Raw genomic sequence first — 21247 nt, 5'->3', positions numbered from 1 at the left:
CAGTCCAGATAAGAGGTAGGTTTGTCACGATTTTGCGAGGTCTTAGTTTCCTCTATATGATTCAAAGTTATAGAGAAAATTATGACTTTGTGGTCTGACCATGGGACGGGGAGACAGTCTAAGACTTTAATATCTTTGTTAGATGTGAATATGCCGTCTAGGGTGTGACCTGCTTTGTGCGTGTCCTTATGCACTAGTTGTACAAGGGCCATATTGTTCATTGCTTCGGTCAGCGTTGCTGTCCCTGGATCGTCAATCTTTTCCAGGTGGAAATTAAAATCCCCTAAAATAGTGAAGTCAGGGTATTGTACACTAGTTTCTAGAAAGGGGTTCAGGGTGGCAGTCAAGTTGGTTTTGGCTTTTGGTGGTCTATAAATTAGTAGGCCATTGAAAGTATAATTTTGTGTTAATTTGATATTGAAGAACAATGTTTCGCAATCAGGTGTGCTGCCTAATTCGCAGCCCTTCATCTGAAGTTCATTTCTAGCAATGATTGCTAGTCCACCCCTCGTTTCTTTTTTCTGTCTGCTCTGGTTATTGTATACCCTTCCGGTCTACATCCCACTCATACCTTCACCTCTGATTGAGGAGCAGGGCTCATTTATCGCCTGTGACTCTCTATAACAGTGAAGAACCATATATAGATATGACAGTTGTTACTCAGTTTAGCTTTAGGGTCACAATAGACAAGGGTACATGGCGATGAGAAATAAATGTCATAACTTATTTACAAACTTCTTCTTAAACATTGTAACTACAACTGGCGAAAATAAAACAAATGCAAAAGAAAAAAAAATATTAAGTACATAAAGGATCGTGTGTCTAGTGTGTCCTGCGCCTTCCAACTGCAGTCGTGCCGAGGGCTATGTGTATAGACCAGATGCGGATTACTGTTTCCTGTTCTGAGTATGGTCGCATGGACACTGAGGCATCCTGCGTCTGGAGTTATGTCAATGGGATATCATGGTCGAATGTGAGGTCATTGCCTAACTCAACAGCTGCGGCCGAGGCACTCTGTGTGTATAGCTCATCTATTCCTCCCAGGTTGCATGCTAGGCATCGCTATCTGTCTGCTGTGTGGGAGTCATGTATGATGGAGCAGTAGTTTGTGTAAGGGCTTTCCGCATATCATCCCAGGTTTGTGCGATGGGAAACTTACGTAGCCCAGCCGTTTCTTCCCTATGAAGAATAGTGCTTTCCGCCTGTGCCCAGATCTCTAGGGATTTTAACCAGTGGGATGCCTCCGGGGGGTCTTTGTGCTGCCACCAGTTAGTTATTAGTCTTTTCGCGGTTATTAGACCTAAGTCACAAAACCTAGAGCTAACTTTGTTGACTTTTGTTCGCTTGTAAAATCCCAGAATGCAAACTTCCCATGTGTTTGCAGGGCTCGAAAATTCCACTTGACCGCTCGCATAGTCAAGCTAAATTTAACACGGTCGAGCTGTTTTAAGATCCTACTCGCCCTATCTGGCGAGTAGATAAACAAACCAACTTTTGTCCTCTGTCTGTGAAAACGGAGCAAATGTGACAAGATAACAAGATTTAAAGGTATTTTTATTGCTCACGAAGTTAATGAGCAATAAAGATGCCTTTAAATCTTGTTATCTTGTCACATTTGCTCCGCTTTCACAGACTGAGGTCAAGTAGGTTGCAGTTAGGTCGAGGACATTTTTTAAGGTACTAGTCCTGCAGGACTAGTACCACTTTTTTGATTTTTCGAGCCCTGGTTTGGTACCTCGGTGCTAATGCTACTCGTGAGAGTGTCTGTTATCTTATGCCAGTAGGACAGAAGTCGGGGGCAGGACCACAGCATATGTAATAGGTCAGCGTCCAGGAGATGGCATCTCGGGCAATCAGCGGTGGTGATGTTAAAGTATGCATTGATCTTATCTGGCGAAAGGTACGCTCTATGCAATATAAATGTTTGTATAAGCTTAAATCGTGAGTTGCGCGGTATATGTGTGGCACTAGCTAAAACTCGCTTCCACTCTTTATCAGTCCAGGGGCGACCTCTGTCTTCAGCCCAACGTGCTAGGAGCCGCTGTGGTGGTTTTAATACAGGAGTGAGCAGGGCCTGCACTAGCCAGTGGATCACATGTGACCCCTCCCCCATCACATGTAAATAGTGCAATAACTGGTGGGTCGGCGGCTCGGTTGACTGGTCCCCCCATGTTATTGTCAGCGACCGTATGATGGCTGCATGTAGAAGGAACTGACCCACCGGCAAGCCAGCATCCGCCGTTAGAGTTGCGAAGGGCAACAGGGCACCATCCGCGTACATGTCTCCTAGCGTCAGCGCTATGTCTGTTACAAAATCTCTACCTCTGGGTGTCCCGATAAGTGGCAATATTGGGGCATAAGGAATTATGACTTTGGTAAGTTGAAGGCTTCTCCGGTAGCATCTAAGGGCTAATTCTACGTGTATCTGTGTCGGGCGGGGAAGTTTCGCCAGTGGGTGAAACAACCTATAAATTTGAGTCTATGTCCATGATGATGACTCGGGTCGCGGTATCCATCAGGTTCTTGCCGCTCAGCCATTTTGCGACCCATTGTAATTGTGCAGCTAAATAATATAATTCTAAATGCGTAGCTGCTAAGCCCCCGCACTCTGGTGGTGCATATAATGTTTGCAGTGCTATCCTGGGCCTCCCCGCATTCTAGATTAGACCTCTGACTAACCCTTCTAGCTCTCGAAACAATCCCACCGGAACATATATCGGGAGGTTAGGAAAATAATATAACAGCCTAGGTAATATAATCATCTTGGTTAAAGTAATACGGCTCATCACATTGAGTGATAGAGTCTTCCAGAAGTGTACCTGTGCCCTCACAGAGGAAATGGCGCTTCAAGTTGCCATCCAATATGTCTATTGGAGATCTGTAAATAGTTATGCCCAGATACCTGAACATTGTTGGGTACCAAGCAAGCGTAGCTCCATTGATAACTATGTCTGTCAAGGCTATATCTTCGCGCAATGAATAGGCGCCCGATATAGCCCAATTCACCTTAAGGCCTGACACTTCCTCAAATTTACGGAATATTGTGGATATGGCAAGCGATATAGCATGTAGGTCTCGTATGTACAGCAACAGGTCGTCGCCATTGTCCAGGGGGATACCCCAATCTGTGCCACTTTCCCGCAGCAGAGCTGCCAGGGGTTCCATGGCAAGGGAGAAGAGCAATGGGGATAGTGGACATCCTTCTCTAGTTCCACGTCTGATCCTGATTGCGTCAGATATGAGCCTACCCGTACGGGCCCGTACTGTGGGTCTCTGATATAGCAATTGCACCAGTTGGAGGTACCCGTCTCCCAGCTCGAATTTGCGCAGGACTGCTGCAAGATAAGGCCATTCCAACAAATCGAAGGCCTTCTCTAGGTCTAGTACCAGGCATCCAGATCGTGGCCAGTGAATCGTTGCGTATTTCTGAACTCTCAATAATCTACGTATATTGAGAGAGGTGCTTCTGGTTGGGACAAACCCATTTTGATCACCATGGACCAGAGCCGGTACAAACCGGGCTATTCGTTTAGCTAGGGCGGAGGCTAGTATTTTATAATCTGTGTTTAGCAGAGCCAGTGGACGATAAGAGCCAAGGATTTCAAGGTTCCTTCCCAGCTTCAAGAGGCAGATCAGCGTCGCCTCATTTTGCGTGAGTGTCGAAACATCTAGGGCTGCTGAGTATACCCGCAACAGTTCCGGTATTAATGTGTCCGAGTAGGCTTCATAAAATTCAGCCGGTAGTCCGTCCGGACCCGGCGATTTACCATTGGATAGGGAGAAAATACTATCTCGTATTTCCTCTGCTATCAAAGGAGCACCCAGTTCCTTTTGTTGATGCTCTGTCAGTTGCTGCAGCGCCAGAGCAGAAAGAAACTCCCGTATGTCTGTAGCTAGCGAGCAAGATCTGTACATCGTGGAATAGTGTTCTACGAAGGCGTTGTGTATGTCCCTCTGGGTATGTACCAATTCTCCGCGTGCGTTCTGTATGGAAGTCACGGGTGTGGTGACAGCATCCTGTCGTATGAGCCAAGACAGCAACTTGCCTGGTTATATCTCCCATATGGTGGGTGCGCGCCAAATGTGTGGCGTAGTTCAAATTACGGACCGGTCTAGCAATCTGGAATGGTCCCCTCTAGTTCGCGCCATGGACTAGTCATCACCATCTAATGCCCCCCTTCCCTCCGGAGCAGGTCAGTTTCAAGGTGTGTGAGTTCTCTCTCTAGCTGTCTCCGCATACCCGCCTGTGCACAGAGGCATTCGCCCCTGACTACTACTCTAAACGCTTCCCATTCTACTTGAGGAGTCGTGGCTGTGCCAGTGTTCTCCTCAAAGTATTGCATGATATTTGTGGCTAGCAGGCTTCGGAAGGGTGCGTCCAATAACACATCTGGTTGCAACCGCCAAGTTGGAACTGGCAGCCGGGGGTGTTCCCACGATACCTCCAAGACATGCGGGTTGTGATCCGAATACGTCCTGCATAAGTAATAAACTGTAGATATATGCGTAACTCCTCTGAAAGCATGTACCGGTCCAGCCGTACATGCAATTGATGTGCACCGGAGTAGTAGAAATACACCCTGTCATAGGGGTTACGGTGCCTCCAGACGTCTCTGAGACGCCATTGTCCTGCCTAGTGGTTGAGCGCCTTCGTGGCAATGTGTGTGTTTTTGCCTGGAAGGGGTCGAAAGGAACAGTCTAATGAGACGTCAAGTACGCTGTTGTAGTCTCTCCCCAAGAACATAGGTGTATCATGCCATGGAAGACTGCCTGGTCTGTGTTGAGTGCATATAGTGATGCAATTACAACCTGCCGGCCATCCAAATGGCCCTTGACCACCACGTACCTGCCCTCCGGGTCTACTAATTAGTGTGTAATTTGAAGTGGGACCGCTGGCCACACCCAGATTAGTGCACCTCGTGCATAAGCTGAATACCCTGTGGCATACAGTTGGCCACGCCAACAACAGTGCAAGCGTTCTATTTCTGACTTGGCCAGGTGTGTCTCTGGCAAAAGAGCTATTTGTATGTGATGTCGTTTGAGGTATGAATATATCTGATATCTTCGTGATGGTGTGTGCATACCTCGCACATTCCATGTACCAATTTTAAGTGCAGACATAGTACCTATGCGTCCATAGCAACCCAGCCAGCATGTGCAGTGTAGATGGCCCGGTAATGCACAACTCCCTCAGCGCAGTGACCCGTGGCATTTTGCGCAGTGTGAGAACGGCATATAGTAAATTATATCTCATAGTAAAATCAAAACAAGAACATAAACATAGCCCGATAATGCTTCTTTTACTTGAAATGTGTGGTGCGTATCTGTGACTGTATTCACAGCTGCCATTTTGTTTCCTCTCATCTGCAGAGCATTATCAGCACCGCTGCACTTCTAATTTCAGTCAGTGACAAAATATGGCTTACCTCAAGACCTCTCAATTTTGACTTTTATGCCAGTTTTTAATGTGCTTTTCTGCTAATGAAATTATAATATGGCTTACTGTTATTATTCCTCTCTGTGTATACGGCCAGGTCTTATTACATTGTGGCACATTGCTAATGCCCTCTTTATTTGAGAGTTGGCTAGCCTTCCGAACTATAACATTATATTCTATTTTTGGCTCTTCCATCAATTTTTTATATGTATTTCCTCTCTACAATGCTTCGCAAATATAAATGGACTTATTAATATCATCCATCGCTGCTTCTACTTAATTTTTGCTCTCAAGTGCGTACAGCCAAATCTCATAACTTTGTGTCAGCATTGCTAATACTTTTATTGTACGAGTAGATGGTGAACTTTCAAGACTGTGATATTTTATAATATTTCTGTGTCATCTCTATTACTTGCAATATTGTGTCATACAACACTTGTCACAGATTTGTGCGGCTTTTGCCTCTCTTTTAGTGCAACACACATAGGCTACTAAAGGCAACTTCGATGTCCACTCCATCACCACGTGCTAAATCCACCACAATTCATACCTCAAATCCTTTTTCATTTTTACTTGGGGATATGGAGGATTTGGATCATTCTATGCATACCTCACAGAAACTGCAACCATATCGCCAACATTTAATACGTATACCACACATTCCTTCACACCAAATGGAAAAATACATCTAACATACCAATTTTTTCGGTGTTGTTATCAACCAAGAGTTAAGAAAGATCCGCCTTAGCCGACTGCATCTCCACCACCAACATCCTTAGATCTACTTCTAGAAGAGATACGAGCTCTTAAACCACATATGGAGGAAACAAACATACGTTTACAAGCCCTGGAAGATAAATGGTCTGCTCTTGACCATAACATTAATTCAATTGAATGTCAAATGGACTCTCTACAAATCTCCTCTCAGCAGCTTCACCCCTACAATTGCAGAAACAAGTGAAAAATCTCGAAAAACGAGGCAGGCTTAGCACCTTACAAATATATGGTTTTACCAAAGGATTGGAAGACTCCAATCCCATCGCTTTTTTCTAATTTTTTTTGCCACAAGTTCTTAAATTTCCTGAAAGCACAGTATTAAATATACAACGAGCTCACAGACTTGGCCGTCCACATCAGAACTCCTCTATCCGACATAATCCGAGAGGTGGTATTCTTTATTTTTTGGAATTCACAGATTTGTTGAAAGTCTTACAAGCAGCTAAACTCAAATGGCATACAACATGTCTAGGTTCTCTCCTTGTTCTTCTCTCAGGACTATGCAAACACTACAGCAGAAAAACGGAAGACTCTCCCAGCTATGCGCCCTGCTTTACGTACTCTGAACGCCAGATTTGATTTAATTCATCCATGTCTCTTTAAAGTTACTTAGAAAAACAAAACAACCACCTATGAAGATCCAGCTTTACTTCAACAATTTCTCGCCAGCTGCAGATAGGGAAACACTCATCGCATCCGGGTGAAAACATTGCGGTGCTATCCCACCGCGACTTTGACATTGCATCGTCGTTCACATCGCATGCTTTTAGTACACATGCTACGACGGCACGATGTCATTAACATCACATACAATTACAACGCATGCGATGTTAATGGCATTACGAAGCATGCGATGTTAATGGCAAAACGGGATTTTCCTTGAAAAATGCGGCAAAATGCAGACTGTCAGAGCAAAATGCAGACTGTCACATGCCATTAAAAAATGCGGTAACACCATTAAAAAATCATGCAGACTGTCACATGCTATTAAGAAATCATCACACCATTCAAAACTCATCACAAAATGCAGCAAAATGCAGACTGTCACAGCAAAATGCCATTCAACTATGTTAATGGCATTACAAAGCATACAATGTTAATGCAGACTGTCAGAGCAAAATGCCATTCAACATTGTTAATAGCATTACAAAGCATGCGATGTTAATGCAGACTGTCAGAGCAAAATGCAGACAGTTGCATGCCATTAAAAAATCATAACACCATTATGATCTGAAGGGGGAGCTGACGGAGTCGTTTGGGGTGGAGCGTGGAGTCAGACAGGGTTGCGTCCTGGCCCCCTTCCTATTCTCTCTGTACACTAACAGTCTCGAGGAGGAGATGCTGAGGGGGGCACAGGACCTCCCACAGGTAAAAAAGCACCTGATTCCCACTCTGCTCTACGCAGACGACGCCGTCATCTTGGCACGCACCCCGCGTGAACTGCAGAAGTCCCTGAACAGATATACGGACTACATGACCAAACTGGATTTGCACGTGAACGTAAAAAAAACATTTGTCATGGTAGCAGGGAGTAAGAAAGAACAAGATAGGAGCATCCACCTTAGCAATCAAAAACTTGAGATCGCTGATAAATATCTGTACTTGGGCATTAAGATCGATAGGAAACAGAACTGGCGGGCAGCAGTGGAGGCAAGGTGTCATTTATTCAAAAGAGCCACAGCGGCGCTGATTAGTTTTTCACAGAGATTAGGGAAAAGGGCCCCAGTAGAGCTACTAAAAATTTATAGCGCAAAATGTCAGTCAATTGCACTATATGGGGCCGGTCTCTGGGGCTGTGCTGACACAACTACCCTGCAGGTTGTAGAAAATTCTTTCTTTAGATTTCTCCTAGCAATACCAAGTTCAACTTCCATATACGCAATGCACATGGAACTTGGTGTCTCTTATCTAGAAGACCTCATAAAGATCCAGCCATTACTGTTGTGGGGGCGTCTTTGGACCTCCGAAAAAAACCTATTCACACAGTCAATTGTAGCAGAGTTGATGACTCTTGATAGAGCAGATAACATCCTATGGCTCCGGTATGTCAGAAATTTTCTGAAAGATCTAGGAAAGGAGATTTATTATCTCCAACCCGAAAATATTATTGACATACCGAAGAAAACATTAAAACAACTGGCTCTAAGTCATCTAGAGTCACTAAGGCTGGTTGCTGAATCCCAAAAACCCTCAGTCCTCCATGCTAATATGGTTCAGGCCACAGAAAGCATCCAGCCTTACCTAACACTAGAAATTAGTTCTTACGAATAAAATGCTGCTAACAAGATTTAGGCTAGATCTTTTTTATAGGCTGGTAGCCTTTTATGCAGAAAAAAGGTGGGAACAAACTCTTCCTGTATGTCCGTGTGATGAGAATTCAAAACAGACTAACTTACACACCATTTTGTTTTGTAAATTTTATACCCCACATCGGAAAATATGGCTATTGCCACTGTTGAGACAATGGGGTTTGAGGCAATGCCGTCCTGCAATGTTCCGCCTACAAATGTTGGAATCTGAATCTGCCTGTTACCATGTTGTGAATTTTTTGAAATGTGTCATAAGGCACAGAAAAAATCTTTAAATAACATAGCTTGATTGTGGCCCTAGAAACTATAATGAATTAATCTTCTCTAGTCCTTTAAAACGTATTGACTTATTCTGAATCAAATATCTGTATGAATATGTAGATTTTATATTTTTTAGCTTTTATGGTTTGCCAATGTGTCAAATCGAATAAAGGAATTTTATTAATATAACACCATTCAAAAATCGAAATGCAGACTGTCACATACCATTAAAAAATTATCAGATCATTAAAAAATCGTCACAGACTGTCCCATGCCATTAAAAAATGCAGACTGCAAATAATTAATGGTGCAGTATTCAAAGCCTTGGATGTATGGGTGGATGGATGCATGAATGAAGGATGGGTGGATGGATGGGTGATGGTGGATGAATGGCTGGATGGATGCATGAATGAATAATGGATGAATGCATGATGGGTGTATGGTGGGTGGATGGCTGGCAGATGAATGAATGGATGGCAGTAATTTCTGTTGGCAGCAAGAGCCCGGCACCTGCAGGAGTTCATGCTGCTTTCAGGCAAGATGCACGGGGCCCTAGGTCACCCACACTGGAGTTCATAGCAAGGGGCAATGATTGCTTGGTGCAGGCCTAGATTTGCCAGCGGTGCTGCCGAGCTTGCAGATGAACTTCCTAAAAATTGGAAAAATGCTACATATTCCCTCTTCATGTTCTTGTCTAATACGACTTGCGCCCGAAAACCCTTTTTGGATACTTCTAAAGATATTTCTTAAACACTATTACGTGGGTCAACTTCTTCACTGACAAATCAGCAATTGTACGTAGCAGCATTTACTTTATACATTTGTGGTGAAATAACCCTTTTAAAGATGTTTAAATTCTGCAGTACAATTTTGGGTAGTTCAACTGGTGACTTGCAGATTTTTGTAACAAAAGAGCATTTATTTAATTCCAGAACTTATAAAATTACATATTCACGCTTCCAAACTTTAAACAAGTCCCTATGTGACCTTTCCGTTCTTTTTAATTGTAAAACAAAATGACATGGTGAGAAGTTGGCTGAAGGGAAGCCTGCTGTGCACAAAGGACACTGACGGTGTGCGAAGGAAGCCGTTGCAATCATTTTGGCATCCTACGGTTCTGCTTGCAAGGACTTTTCATGGGACCAAGATGAGTTCTCCCACTTATTGGTGCAAGCAAGTAATTTGTTTAGGCAGCGCTAACCTAGCCCCGTCTTTCAACAGTAATTGGAAACTGAGAGGAAAAAAAGGGTTTTTACAGTTGTCAATACTTTCATCACAAGCGTGCCAGCAGATAAAACTGAATTGTTTTACTTGGAGGGTGGGAAACAGAAAAAACAAGAGAGTCCAGGTGGTAGGGCACAAACATCGCGTTTTCATGTCGCGCGATGTAATGTCGGCGATTTGACACGCGATCCAATTAAAAGGTCGCATTAGCGGCGCAACAATGTGAGATGTTAAAAATAACGGTGTGATGTCCGTTGCGATGTAACAGCCGCAAGGTACATGGGCGCGAAAACTATGTCCCCGAGATTTTGTCATACAACCCTGCAGATAGGATTCCATGGAGTTTGCAAGATCATCTTCGACTTGATCATTTCTTTTCTCTTGCTAATGTTGTTTATAACTTTACAACTGTTCTCATGATTGTCTAATATTCTCTCCTTATGTCTCCATGCTGTAGGTGCCATTTTCCCTGACCCATCCATTCTTGTGTAATCCGTTTGAACTCCTATCTCCTCGTGGTCTCTCCCGGAGTTTCGTGACTGGTTGTTCGTCTACTCTTCGTAGCTTCAACACCCTCCATACATGTTTGAGGTTTTGGTATGTGTTATTGTTTTTATCTGCTTTTTTTGTTTGTTTTTTCTTCCTTTTTCTCCTATTCTTTTTGTCTTTGATTCCCTCTCTTATTTTCTTTTCCTGTCTCTGTTTCATTATCATTCTCTTTGTATCTTAGTTCTTCCTGTTGGAGTGCTTATTTTTTTTTTCTAAATATTGTAAATTTCTTATCATACCTATGTTTTGCTGTAATACTTCACAAGTTCTACTTTATATAGTTGATTAATGACGTTGCTTGTTATTTGCTGGAATGGGAAGAGGTTGGGCACTCCCATTAAAAGACAGAGGGTACTTACCCATTTATATAACCTCAAATCAGATATTGTATTTCTACAAGAATCCCATTTATTAGCTTCAGAAGTTCTTAAGCTTAAGCGACAATGGGTGGGACATCTTTTTCCTCTCCAGGCTCTAGCAAAAGAAATGGAACTGTGATTCTTGTTCATAAGAAACTTAGTTTCCCTTCTTTCTCAAGATTCAGATGTTGGTCAATGGTTAATTGTTCATATTAAAGTTAATGATGTACCTATAACTTTGTTTAACATATTTGCACCTACTTAACCTGACAGTATTTCTGGCCACACATTTCTACTCTTTTGATGTCTATTGCTACACCATATTCTATTTTCGGTGGGGACTGTAATTTAATTGTCGACCCCTACATTGATCATACATCTAAAACACCTTTTATTTCCTCTCCAATACATCAACATTTTACCACCCTCATTACCCACAGATCCCTTGTTGATTCCTGGAGACTCTGCCATCCACATTTTACTGAATACCCATCGGTGCTAGGTTTGCTGTACTAGCCCCCAGATACTGGAACTCTCTGCCTTCAGAAATTAGTTCTTGCACAGACCTCTTGAGCTTTAGGAAGCTCCTCAAGACAAGGCTGTTTAGACAAACATATGAGTAAGTTACCAGGGTTCCGGCACCCCTTAGAGCAGCGTCATGAAACCAACCCGGTGTATGTGTGCTTTACAACTAACGTTTCACATAACTTAATATACAGCACTGACGGAAAACTGTTTTTAGTTTGAGGACCGTCCCTACCATCAAACACAAGGCACGTCAATAGGCAGTACATTCACCCCCAGTCTGGCATGTCTCTACATGTCTTACTTCGAGGCCAAGCACATATTTACAGACACATACCTCTACGAAGATAACATCACCCTGTGACGTTGTTATATTGACGACGTCCTTATCTTTTGGAAGGGCGGGCAAGAAAATATGCAAGCCTTCGTCACCTCGGTGAATGGCTTGAACCTGTATTTAAAATTCATGGCTAACATTTCTGACCAGAAATATCCCTTCCTAGATTTAATGATCAGCCTTGAGCCTGACAAACTGGAGGCATGGACATACAAGAAGCCCACAGACAGCCACAACCCTCTGCTGTACAGCAGTTTCCATCCCAAAGCCCTTCGGGAGAATTTACCTTATGGACAATGCCTTCAGATACGACAAAACTGTAGTAACCTGGGTGACTTCATCAATCAATCGTCTGAGCTCACTAACTATCTAGCCAGACGGGAATACCCATTGAGAAATACAAGAACAGAAGAGAGCCCAAATAATAACAGGGAGGCATTCCTGGAAGCACAGCCTAAATCTGAGGAAAGGAATCTAACCTGTGTGATCACGTACACGCCAGTATCGAACATGATCAGAAGGGTAATAAGAAAACACTGGAGAACAGCAAACTTGAAAGACATGCTGATCAATACCAGACCCAAAAAAAGGGAGATATGATGAGTAATTGTGGAACCAGTGCCCCGTGGCTCGCCCCTACCCATGTGGGAAATGTGTAGTTTGCCCCCTAACTAGCGCAACCAAGATGGTGACATTAACTAACACCTTCACATGAACGCAGACAAAACATACGAACTGCAATACACGTAATTTCGTCTACCTAATCACTTGCCCATGCAAACTCATATGTGGGAATGACAACACACCCTGTGAAAATAAGAATAACGGAGCACAGAAGTAATATTGCATATAATAAGACAAACACCAAAATGTGTGCCCACTTTACAGCAATGAACCACACTTCCAATGACCTAAACTGGACTATCCTGGAATCCCACCCCAAATACAAAGGAAGCTCTCTTCAGGAAGGAGCAGAACTGGATCTTCAGGCGCTCTTCTCATATCATAGGGCTGAATGACTATATCCCGTGGGATAAGCTGAACTAATCCGTATGTTTACATTTTGCCACTGACGCAAATTAATCAGAACATTTATCCCTTACATCTTTAACTGAGTACATCCCAACAATCAAAGAGGTAGGGCCGTGCTTCACCAGAGACTTTTAAAATACCATAAAACAAACTCATCCCCACACGGGGAATCAAAGATTAGAAAGGTGGTATTACACTTGAAATAACCCTCATGGGTCCTGAAGGCATACCCTCTACCCACTGACATAGCATATATTGAATATGGCTAATTTATGTATCCCAATAAAGTGGTGTAACGCCTTAAGTGTAAAAAAAAAACAGGAAACGGAGGGGCTTGCACTACTCACCAGAGGACCTCTTTGAAATCACCCTCATCGGTACTGAAGGCACACCCTTGTCCTACCTAACATATGTCGAATATGGCTTATTTATGTGTCCCAATAAAGTGGTACTACTCCTTAAGTGTAAGAAAACACATCCCTAGAGGTACATCTAACCTCCGTATGCATGTTTAGCAGTGACCACTTGAGAACATCAATGCAGAGTTTGTCTGATTGGCTACAAACTCACCCAATATGCCCACTGTTTCTAATGTTAACGTGCAACCCTGAAAAGCCCCCCTCCCGATGCTTCCCTTTGCGGGATCCAGAGCCGGGGTAGAAGCATGGATATTTTCCACGCCGTCTTCCGTGAGTCCTGAAGCACAATAATGTGGTCTTGATTGATGGCAAATTTGTGTAAATCATGGAGCTTGAAAATAGCAAAGATTAGTTGGTGATATAGTTCTTGGAGCTTGGAAATAAAGTTTAGTGGACAGTCTTGTAGAATTTGTTACACAGATTAATGGTTCCAGTGTAATGAACTTGTCAGGCCTTCCTAGAAGTAGAGAGTCTGGGTATGAGGAGGGCAGCATTTTAGGTTTAAAGCATTTTTATTAAAACAAAAGAAACATGGGGAAGGGAAGTAGGAGGTCAAGGTTACATACAGTACAATGAAAGGAAAAAGAGACATGTTGCAGCAGTTCTGGTTGAAAGGGGGGAGGTCGGTGGTCCAGGAGGGGAAGGGAAGGCATAAACTGTAAGGCAATAAGGCAGTGAGCACAACCCTCCTATATTCCCCAACCTCCCAACCAAAGCTAAGCGCGAGTAGCTTCCTGCAACACAGCAAAACACAACGCAGTCCCTCCAAGCCCCCAGGAAAAGGAAAAAGAAGGAAACAATACCCCAACATCCCCGTCCAATAGCCCGCAATAGAAACATCCGCCCCAAACAGCCTACCCCCATCCCCCAATCCCCCCAGCCCCATCCCTCCTAATCCGCTGGGGCCGCCGGTGGCGTCAGCCTAAGAAGGCGCAGGTACCTCGGACATGTGAGCTCCCGGAATTCCGTGGACAGTAGTGCCAGGAAGGGGTGCCAGAGCTCCTCGAACTGATCTACATTTCCAGCCACTGTAAGCGACATCTTCTCCATACCCAGTACCTGCCAGAGTCTATGTAGCCAACCAGTGATGGAGGGGGCAGTGGAGGTGCGCCAGTGGACAAGGATATTTTGGACCGCTGAGCCTAGCGCAATAGCAATCTGTCTACCCCTGCGGGACTTCAGTGGGTACATCAAGTCGTTGGGAAGGCCTAGCAAGACATATGCCGGGAAGCGCGGCAGTTCAATCTCAAAGTGTCTATCCACCTCATCCAAGACCTCTTTCCAGTAAGCAGTCAGTACCGGGCAATCCCAAAGAATGTGCGATAGAGTACCCTCCTGTCCGCAGCCCCGCCAACACCCCTTGTCGGTGAGTTTGTGCATCTTATAGAGCCTCTCCGGGGTGTAATACCAGTAGGTGGACACCTTAGTAAAGGTCTCCGTCAGCCCAGTGTGGTACGCAGAGTGCCTCGCCCGATATGCGATCTTGAGGGCAGCATTTTAAGGTCAGATGTTAGAAGGGGAGATCCCAGGGGCCAGGATATACTCTCCCGACCACCCCGTTGCCCACCTCTCCCAGAAGTACTGCCGAGTCCTAACGTGAAGTCCTCGCCAAAGAGGACTCCGGGTCTAAGATCGTACACACTGAGCTCACACCACACTTATGAACGGACACCACACCGTGGATTTCAGTAAGCAAGTTTTTTATCAACAGTAGAGTTTTAGGCAAAATGAACACTTATTTACAAGCGATCGAGGGATCGTAAAGTCTCGGTTGTGAGGAGTAGGGAAGCGGGACAGTCTCAGTATTAGGCCAGTACGAAGCGTACCCTGCGCACAGCTCTCAATCCTCGAGCCGGGGGATCTCTCTCTCCAGGTAGTGTTGGTAGCGTCGATGGTCCAGCTGGACCAGGGTTCTCCTCGAGCCGCGACGAGGTCAGCAGGGCTCGATCCGGAGTGAACAGAGTGTCTGTTAGTTCTCGAGGAGCCGCGACGGCGTCAGCAGGGCTCAGGGTGTTCAACGAATGTCCTTAGAGTTTTAAGGATGAGCCGCAACGAGGTCAGCAGGGCTCCGAGGTTCCAGTTCCTTTTTTACGAGAATGAGCCGCGACAGCGTCAGCAGGTCTCGATAAGTTCCAAAGTTCAGTCTTCTCCCCAAGGGGTGAGCCGTGATCAGATCAGCAGGGCTCTCTTGTCCAGGATATAACTGCCCGCTAGTTTTTGGGCGGCCCTTGATATAGCGCAGTGGCCCTTTGATGTCCGGACCCTCGCAGGCGAAGATCTCATGCGTCGAGGCTAGTCGTCGGAGAGTTCCGTCGGCTGGCCCTTTGATCCTTTCAATGCGTCCGGGGATTCCCAGACGCCCAGCAGGGTCTGGAGCCAGCTCTCGGGGAGGCCAGAGGTGCGATCGAAACCAGCCCACAGGGGAAGGCCAGAGGTGTGAGAGAAACCAGTCCCCCTGAGGAGGGCGGAGGTGCAATTGAAACTCTTTGGTCCTATCTCACTCAGGAAGCCCTCTACCCCCCAGCCGGGCATGGCGTTTCTGCAGCCTAAGTTTCGCTGGGACCGGGGTCGGCAAGGCTATGGAGTCAGGGACCTCGGGAAGGGTAATGGCGGCCAGTGGCCCTGTGGGGTGATGCAGGTTCAGGGCGCCCAGTACCGGGAGGAGCATGCGGGGATGGTCGTCCGTTGATAGGGTCGTGTAGGGAGCGGGCGGACAGGGAACGGGAGGACCAGGGGTTTTGAGGTGCAGGGCTGGGCTAACGGGACGCTGAGGGACGGGGGAACCACGCCACGAGGCCAGGTCCAACATCAGAACAGTGGGTAATGGCATCTCTGCCTCGCATATGATCTATTGGTTATTATGAGTTTACAATTTTCAGTTATGCAAATAGTTAATTGGCAATATGATGCGGAGCGGGTGATGGGGAAGAAGGGGGCGGCCATAATGGCGACCGAAGCAGTTGTGTTCTCAACTGCTCCGTCTGGGCCCGCCGAAATATCTTGTTTCCTCATGCATCCTCCCAACCACACATGGGCGGCTAGTACTGAGCTACTGGTGGTCCGACCGGAATAATTAGAAGCAGCTGAAGAAAGATATGAGCAGAGTGGGCTCGCAACCTGGAAGCGCGGCCCGATTGCAAATTCCTGTGATGGGCTTTGTGTGCACTGACTCAGCTGTCCTCATTGCACGATCCCGGAGTCACGCGCCGGGGACAGAGGCTACGGGAGCACCCCTGCTGTCTGCACAGATGCAAAGGAACTACCACTGGTAGGCTAGGAGTCGACTGCCCTGGGGGGGTGGTTGAGCCCCCACTACAGAGTTCCCGAGGATGCCGGGAGCAATCGTAAACAGGCAGCATGTTGCGGCGGGTCTGACTCCTGTACCGAAAGACCCACACAGACTCCCAAAGTACTGGCACCATTCTACGGCAGTCCTGGGCCCGGTATCAGAGACCACCCTCACAGGCCCTGTGAGTCAGTAGCGCGGTGTGGGGCACCTGAGTTATGTGCGGTAGGTGCTGCCCAGGCCCCTAAAAACTGAAGGTGTGTTGCAACGGACCTGGGTCCCACACCCAGAGAGCAGACTTAGACCTCCAGAAACCGGAACCACACTGAGGTAGTCCTGGCCCCTGAGCTGTGGGAGCCGCCCAGGGCTCCATGATCTAAGTATGCATGGCAGCGGACCTGGGCCCAGCACTGTAGGAGCTGCCCAAGACTTCAAGTGTCGTCGGTGCATCGCGGCGACTCTGAGCCCTGTGCAGTGGGAGCCACCTGGGAGTCAGATAATTGGCATTATTTAGCAACTGGACCCTGCCCCGTGGAACCAATCTAGGACTCTGGGAACTGTCGACACCCTTCTATGGGGTTGTGCTCTCTGCTGGAGGTGCCGTCCGCTGCCGAGATCTCCGAGAAATTGTGACAAATCACAGCAGGCCTGGTCCCTGTATTGAAGGAACCGCCGGGGGCTTTTATGAACGTCGTTGTGGTCTCTTTGGGGCTGCCCCTGGTAGTGGTCAACTGGTGCTACGAAGCAGGCCTGCGCCCGGGAACACCATAGCCGTTCCAGCGCAATACTTCCTAAGACATAACACTGTCACCTGCAATCACTGAGGGGAGATTTGGTTCTTCACCTGTGTGGTAGAGGCGCACACAACAAGCTTCCCACACCGAACAGGGTAAAGTGACTGTTCCAGGAGGAGAGGTGTATCTGGTCTGGGTTTGTAGACTGGTGGCCCATGGCTTTGAGCAATACAGGAACATAATAGACAGGGGGATCTACTGTCCGGAGCAGCGACTTGACGCAGACGTCCTCCCCTCAACCTACTGCCATAAAGGGACACTCAACTGATACGGCATACAGCAAACCTACAGGGCCATACAGATATAATACTTCAACACTATCTGCTTGCTTTCCTTTCTGACCCTCACCTCCTCCTTCCTCCCTATAACTAGGATGGGCAGAACTAAATTAGACAAGCCTCAAGGGCAAGTAGGAACCACGTCTGACTTAGTGGACAGATCATCAGAGGCATCTCCCATAATGGGACAACACCAGGGAACTTCATCCGATCATGCAGATTGCTTTGACGCAATCATGGCAGCCATATTGGACATTAAATCCAACCAAGGCCCCAAAACAACTTGCTTTACATAGAGTTGGGACTCTTGCAAGAAGATCAAAAACGCCTAAAGGCACGGGTAGAAAACTCTGAATCAACCCTGGCGTCTTTAAAACCCACGGTTAGGGAGACGAAAGAACAACTCAAGTCATTGCAAAAAAGAGGTGGAATATATGTGTGACCGAGTGGAGGACCAGGAAGGTAGATCGCCGAGAAACACCGTCTACATAGTAGGCCTCCCAGAGCGGGCAGAGGGACAAAGTATGGAACTGTTGTTGGAGAAGTGGTTTGTAGAAACTATTTTGGAGGGAAAGCAAGCCCAGTTCTTCTCCGTGAAAAGAGCCCACAGAGTACTCCGGGCCCCTCCCCGCCTGGGGGCCTCAGCGTATCCGGTGGTGGCCCATTCATTCAATTATCGCAACAGGGACAACATCCTGCGGACCCACGAGCACGCGGACCTTGGACAATTGAAAATGCCACAATCCATACTTATCCAGACTATACCATGTCGGTACAACAACGCAGGTCCTCCTTCCTCACAATAAAGAAAAACTTATGTAAACACAGCGTCAACTAAGCATTGCAATTTCCGGCCACCCTGAGGATTGAACATAATGGCATAATGGCATGACCACCTTTTGCACTACACCAGAGGCCGCCTGGGACTTGACGGAATAAAAACGGTCTGGCGGCTGCTAGAGATTCGACCTCCACACCCCAAGGACAGTGGCAGATGCAAATGCGATGAGCAGTGCTCCAGGTGCCACCCACAGGGCCCCACCAAGGCGTAAGCGGCGAAAGAAAGAGCACAAGCGATGAAGAATGCCGAACATCACACAGCACTTCAGTCCGCCACATCCTCAGGGTCTGTCTGAACCTGACAACCCACTAGAGGACACCCCCTCTGTGACAGACTCTCAAAGGGCAGCTGTGGAAGAGCTTTGGTCCAGAAGTCATGCCTCGGACGGCAGACGATCTCATGTAACAAGACTTAAACAGTGCTGACCAGGGCAGGCGCACCTACCCACTCCCTCGTTAAGTGCACCCATGTTGGGACCCAGAAATGGAACCTATGGAGGTGGGCACATGAAAACAATATATGGCTCATGTATAGCACTTACAAAGGAGCTTGTGGATCTGGAGGAGTAAATAAGCAGCTGCCTACGGGCCCACAGGTTGCACACAAATTAGTTCAAACCCATTTATCCCATAAAGAAACAATAAACCAGTTATGTGCATTGGATTATAAAAGATACCTAACGAAAAAGCATGCAGAGAGAGACCAGGCGAGCAGGACACTGGCCTAGCTACTAAAGACAGACAAGACCCACACACTGTTTACCACCATATATCACTCAGGGAGTCACTTGGTCAACACACAAGCTGAGATAAACGTAGGCTTTCAACAGTACTACGCAGTCCTCTATAGTACCCCCTCACCGCAAACGGGGACATATACGCTAGCATTTTTTGCGCAAATAACACTCCCTCAAATCCCGCCCAACATCTATGAAACATTGGAACCCCCAATCACAGCTAGCGAAATAACAGAGGTTATACATCAGCTGGTAAGAGGGAAGACCCCGAGGGCAGATGTCTGGCCCCTGGAATTTTATACCACTTGTAGCACTCATGTATACATGGATGCATATGACTGGGGCATACTGCCACCCTTGATGCAAGAATCCGTACTGGTAGTACTCCTGAAGCCTGTCAGGACCAACCACGAATGGATCCTATCGCCCACTGTTATTACTGAATACAGATTACAAGATACTGGGCAAGGCTCTAGCCAATAGACTGACAGAGGTAATACAATTATTGGTACATCCTGAACAAAATGGGTTCATACCTGGCAGAAATACCAGCCTAAATTTATGGTGCCTTTTCCGATTACTATGCTGGGCATGTACATAAGAGGAACAGACATGGATAGCCTCCTTAGAAATAGAGAAATCTTTTGAGACACTGGGCTGGTAATATCTGGGTATGGTACTAGTACAGAGCTACAAATGGACCTGCTACACACAATAGCAACACGCCTATCTGAGCTGAAAGGAAAAATGGACTATATTGCAAACCAGATTTCCAACTCACAAACTACCTGCTCATGCTCATGCGCTGCTATCGTGGACCAATGGGCAAATCTACCTGCCGTTCTGACTACCTTAGCTGACTCAGTTTGCTCTTCAAGATTCCCTACTGGACCTTCCTCCTCAACGGCGTCAACCAACACACACAAGGAATCAACTAACAACTTAGTCAACCGATCCAAAGATCTCACCGTCAGTCCAACAAAAAATACCAGCTGATCCCATTTTCCTTCCTAGCCCAACACTCTCAACGCAGACTATACCCACTGCATCACATCCACCAAATAGCTGTCAAACAATAGAAGAACTTGAAGTAGCCTTAGTGCTCAACCAAAAGGCAGCCCCACTTTCAAGGAAAGCAAAGAAAAAGCTAAAGGGGAAAATCTAAAAACCGAGTAGCATCTTTTACCACCCGCACACATACAACTAACCCAGTCACCAGCTCAGCTAAACTGTTCCCAATCTTCATGAAAAAAACATCAAGTAGGAAAGACGAAGAAGTGGCACCAATTAACTTACAACCAAAATCAATTAAGATCAAGAGCCCTGCTGAAGATCCAACCAGAGAGGCGCCTCCTCTCACCGCCTCCCTGATTCACTCCCACAATAAACCAAAAGGCGAGGCCTGTTCTACGCCTATAGGTCCTGAACCCGTTGTAGTTATAGGCGCAGGGGAAAGCCCTGTTCCCGGACTACCAACATCAACTACCCTCCTAAGGCCTCATCCGGAAGTCATTGAGCAACCATCCTCAATTACTACACATAATACAAATATGGAGAACCAACAGACGGCAACATCCGCCCTCTGACCCACGGCCATCAGTACTCTCTTAATACACAGACCAACATCTGCGCCTGACAGCCAAGCTACATCGGGCATCCCAAAGAACAGCAGACGCCTAAAACCAGAAGAGGTGTCTGCCTTACTCCAAGATACCATGCTAAAGGCAACTACGACGTCTTGAACAGAGGAAATATTTTGCGTCTGTTTAACCACATCCCATCTCTGAACCATATACGATCTGCTGACATCGCCTGGTTGAAATTTTTAAGTTTGCCAGGCGATTCCCACGACGAGTCAACAGTGGTGGGGTTAAATCAACAGAAACACCTGACAGCAATGCTACGTGAAGCAAATCAATTTGCAGACTAGGGCATAGAGATCAGGCCCCAACCTCAAGATAGATACCCTCATGTCCTAGCTGAAAATTCCAAAAACACTTATTCCATCCTAAAGTGCGGAGAAGACCCGGGCCCGGACACTATCTGGCCAATATTCCTCATCATCAAGAACATCTGAGGATCA

At 46.3% G+C, this 21247-nt stretch overlaps 1 pseudogene across 1 annotated transcript in view; it reads left to right on the top strand.

The window, feature by feature from the left end:
• Positions 1-21247, top strand: part of LOC147700332 (uncharacterized) — a 72774-nt pseudogene that overhangs the window by 12176 nt on the left and 39351 nt on the right. Inside the window, exon 2 of the transcript XR_015299401.1 lies at positions 10466-10605. The product of XR_015299401.1 is annotated as an uncharacterized LOC147700332 (transcript). The remainder of the gene's footprint in view (positions 1-10465; positions 10606-21247) is intronic.

The sequence above is a fragment of the Lissotriton vulgaris genome, chromosome 8 (assembly GCF_964263255.1).
Source record: "Lissotriton vulgaris chromosome 8, aLisVul1.2, whole genome shotgun sequence".
Classification (NCBI taxonomy): Eukaryota; Metazoa; Chordata; class Amphibia; order Caudata; family Salamandridae; genus Lissotriton; species Lissotriton vulgaris.
This window is presented reverse-complemented; position numbering and strand designations above follow the sequence as displayed.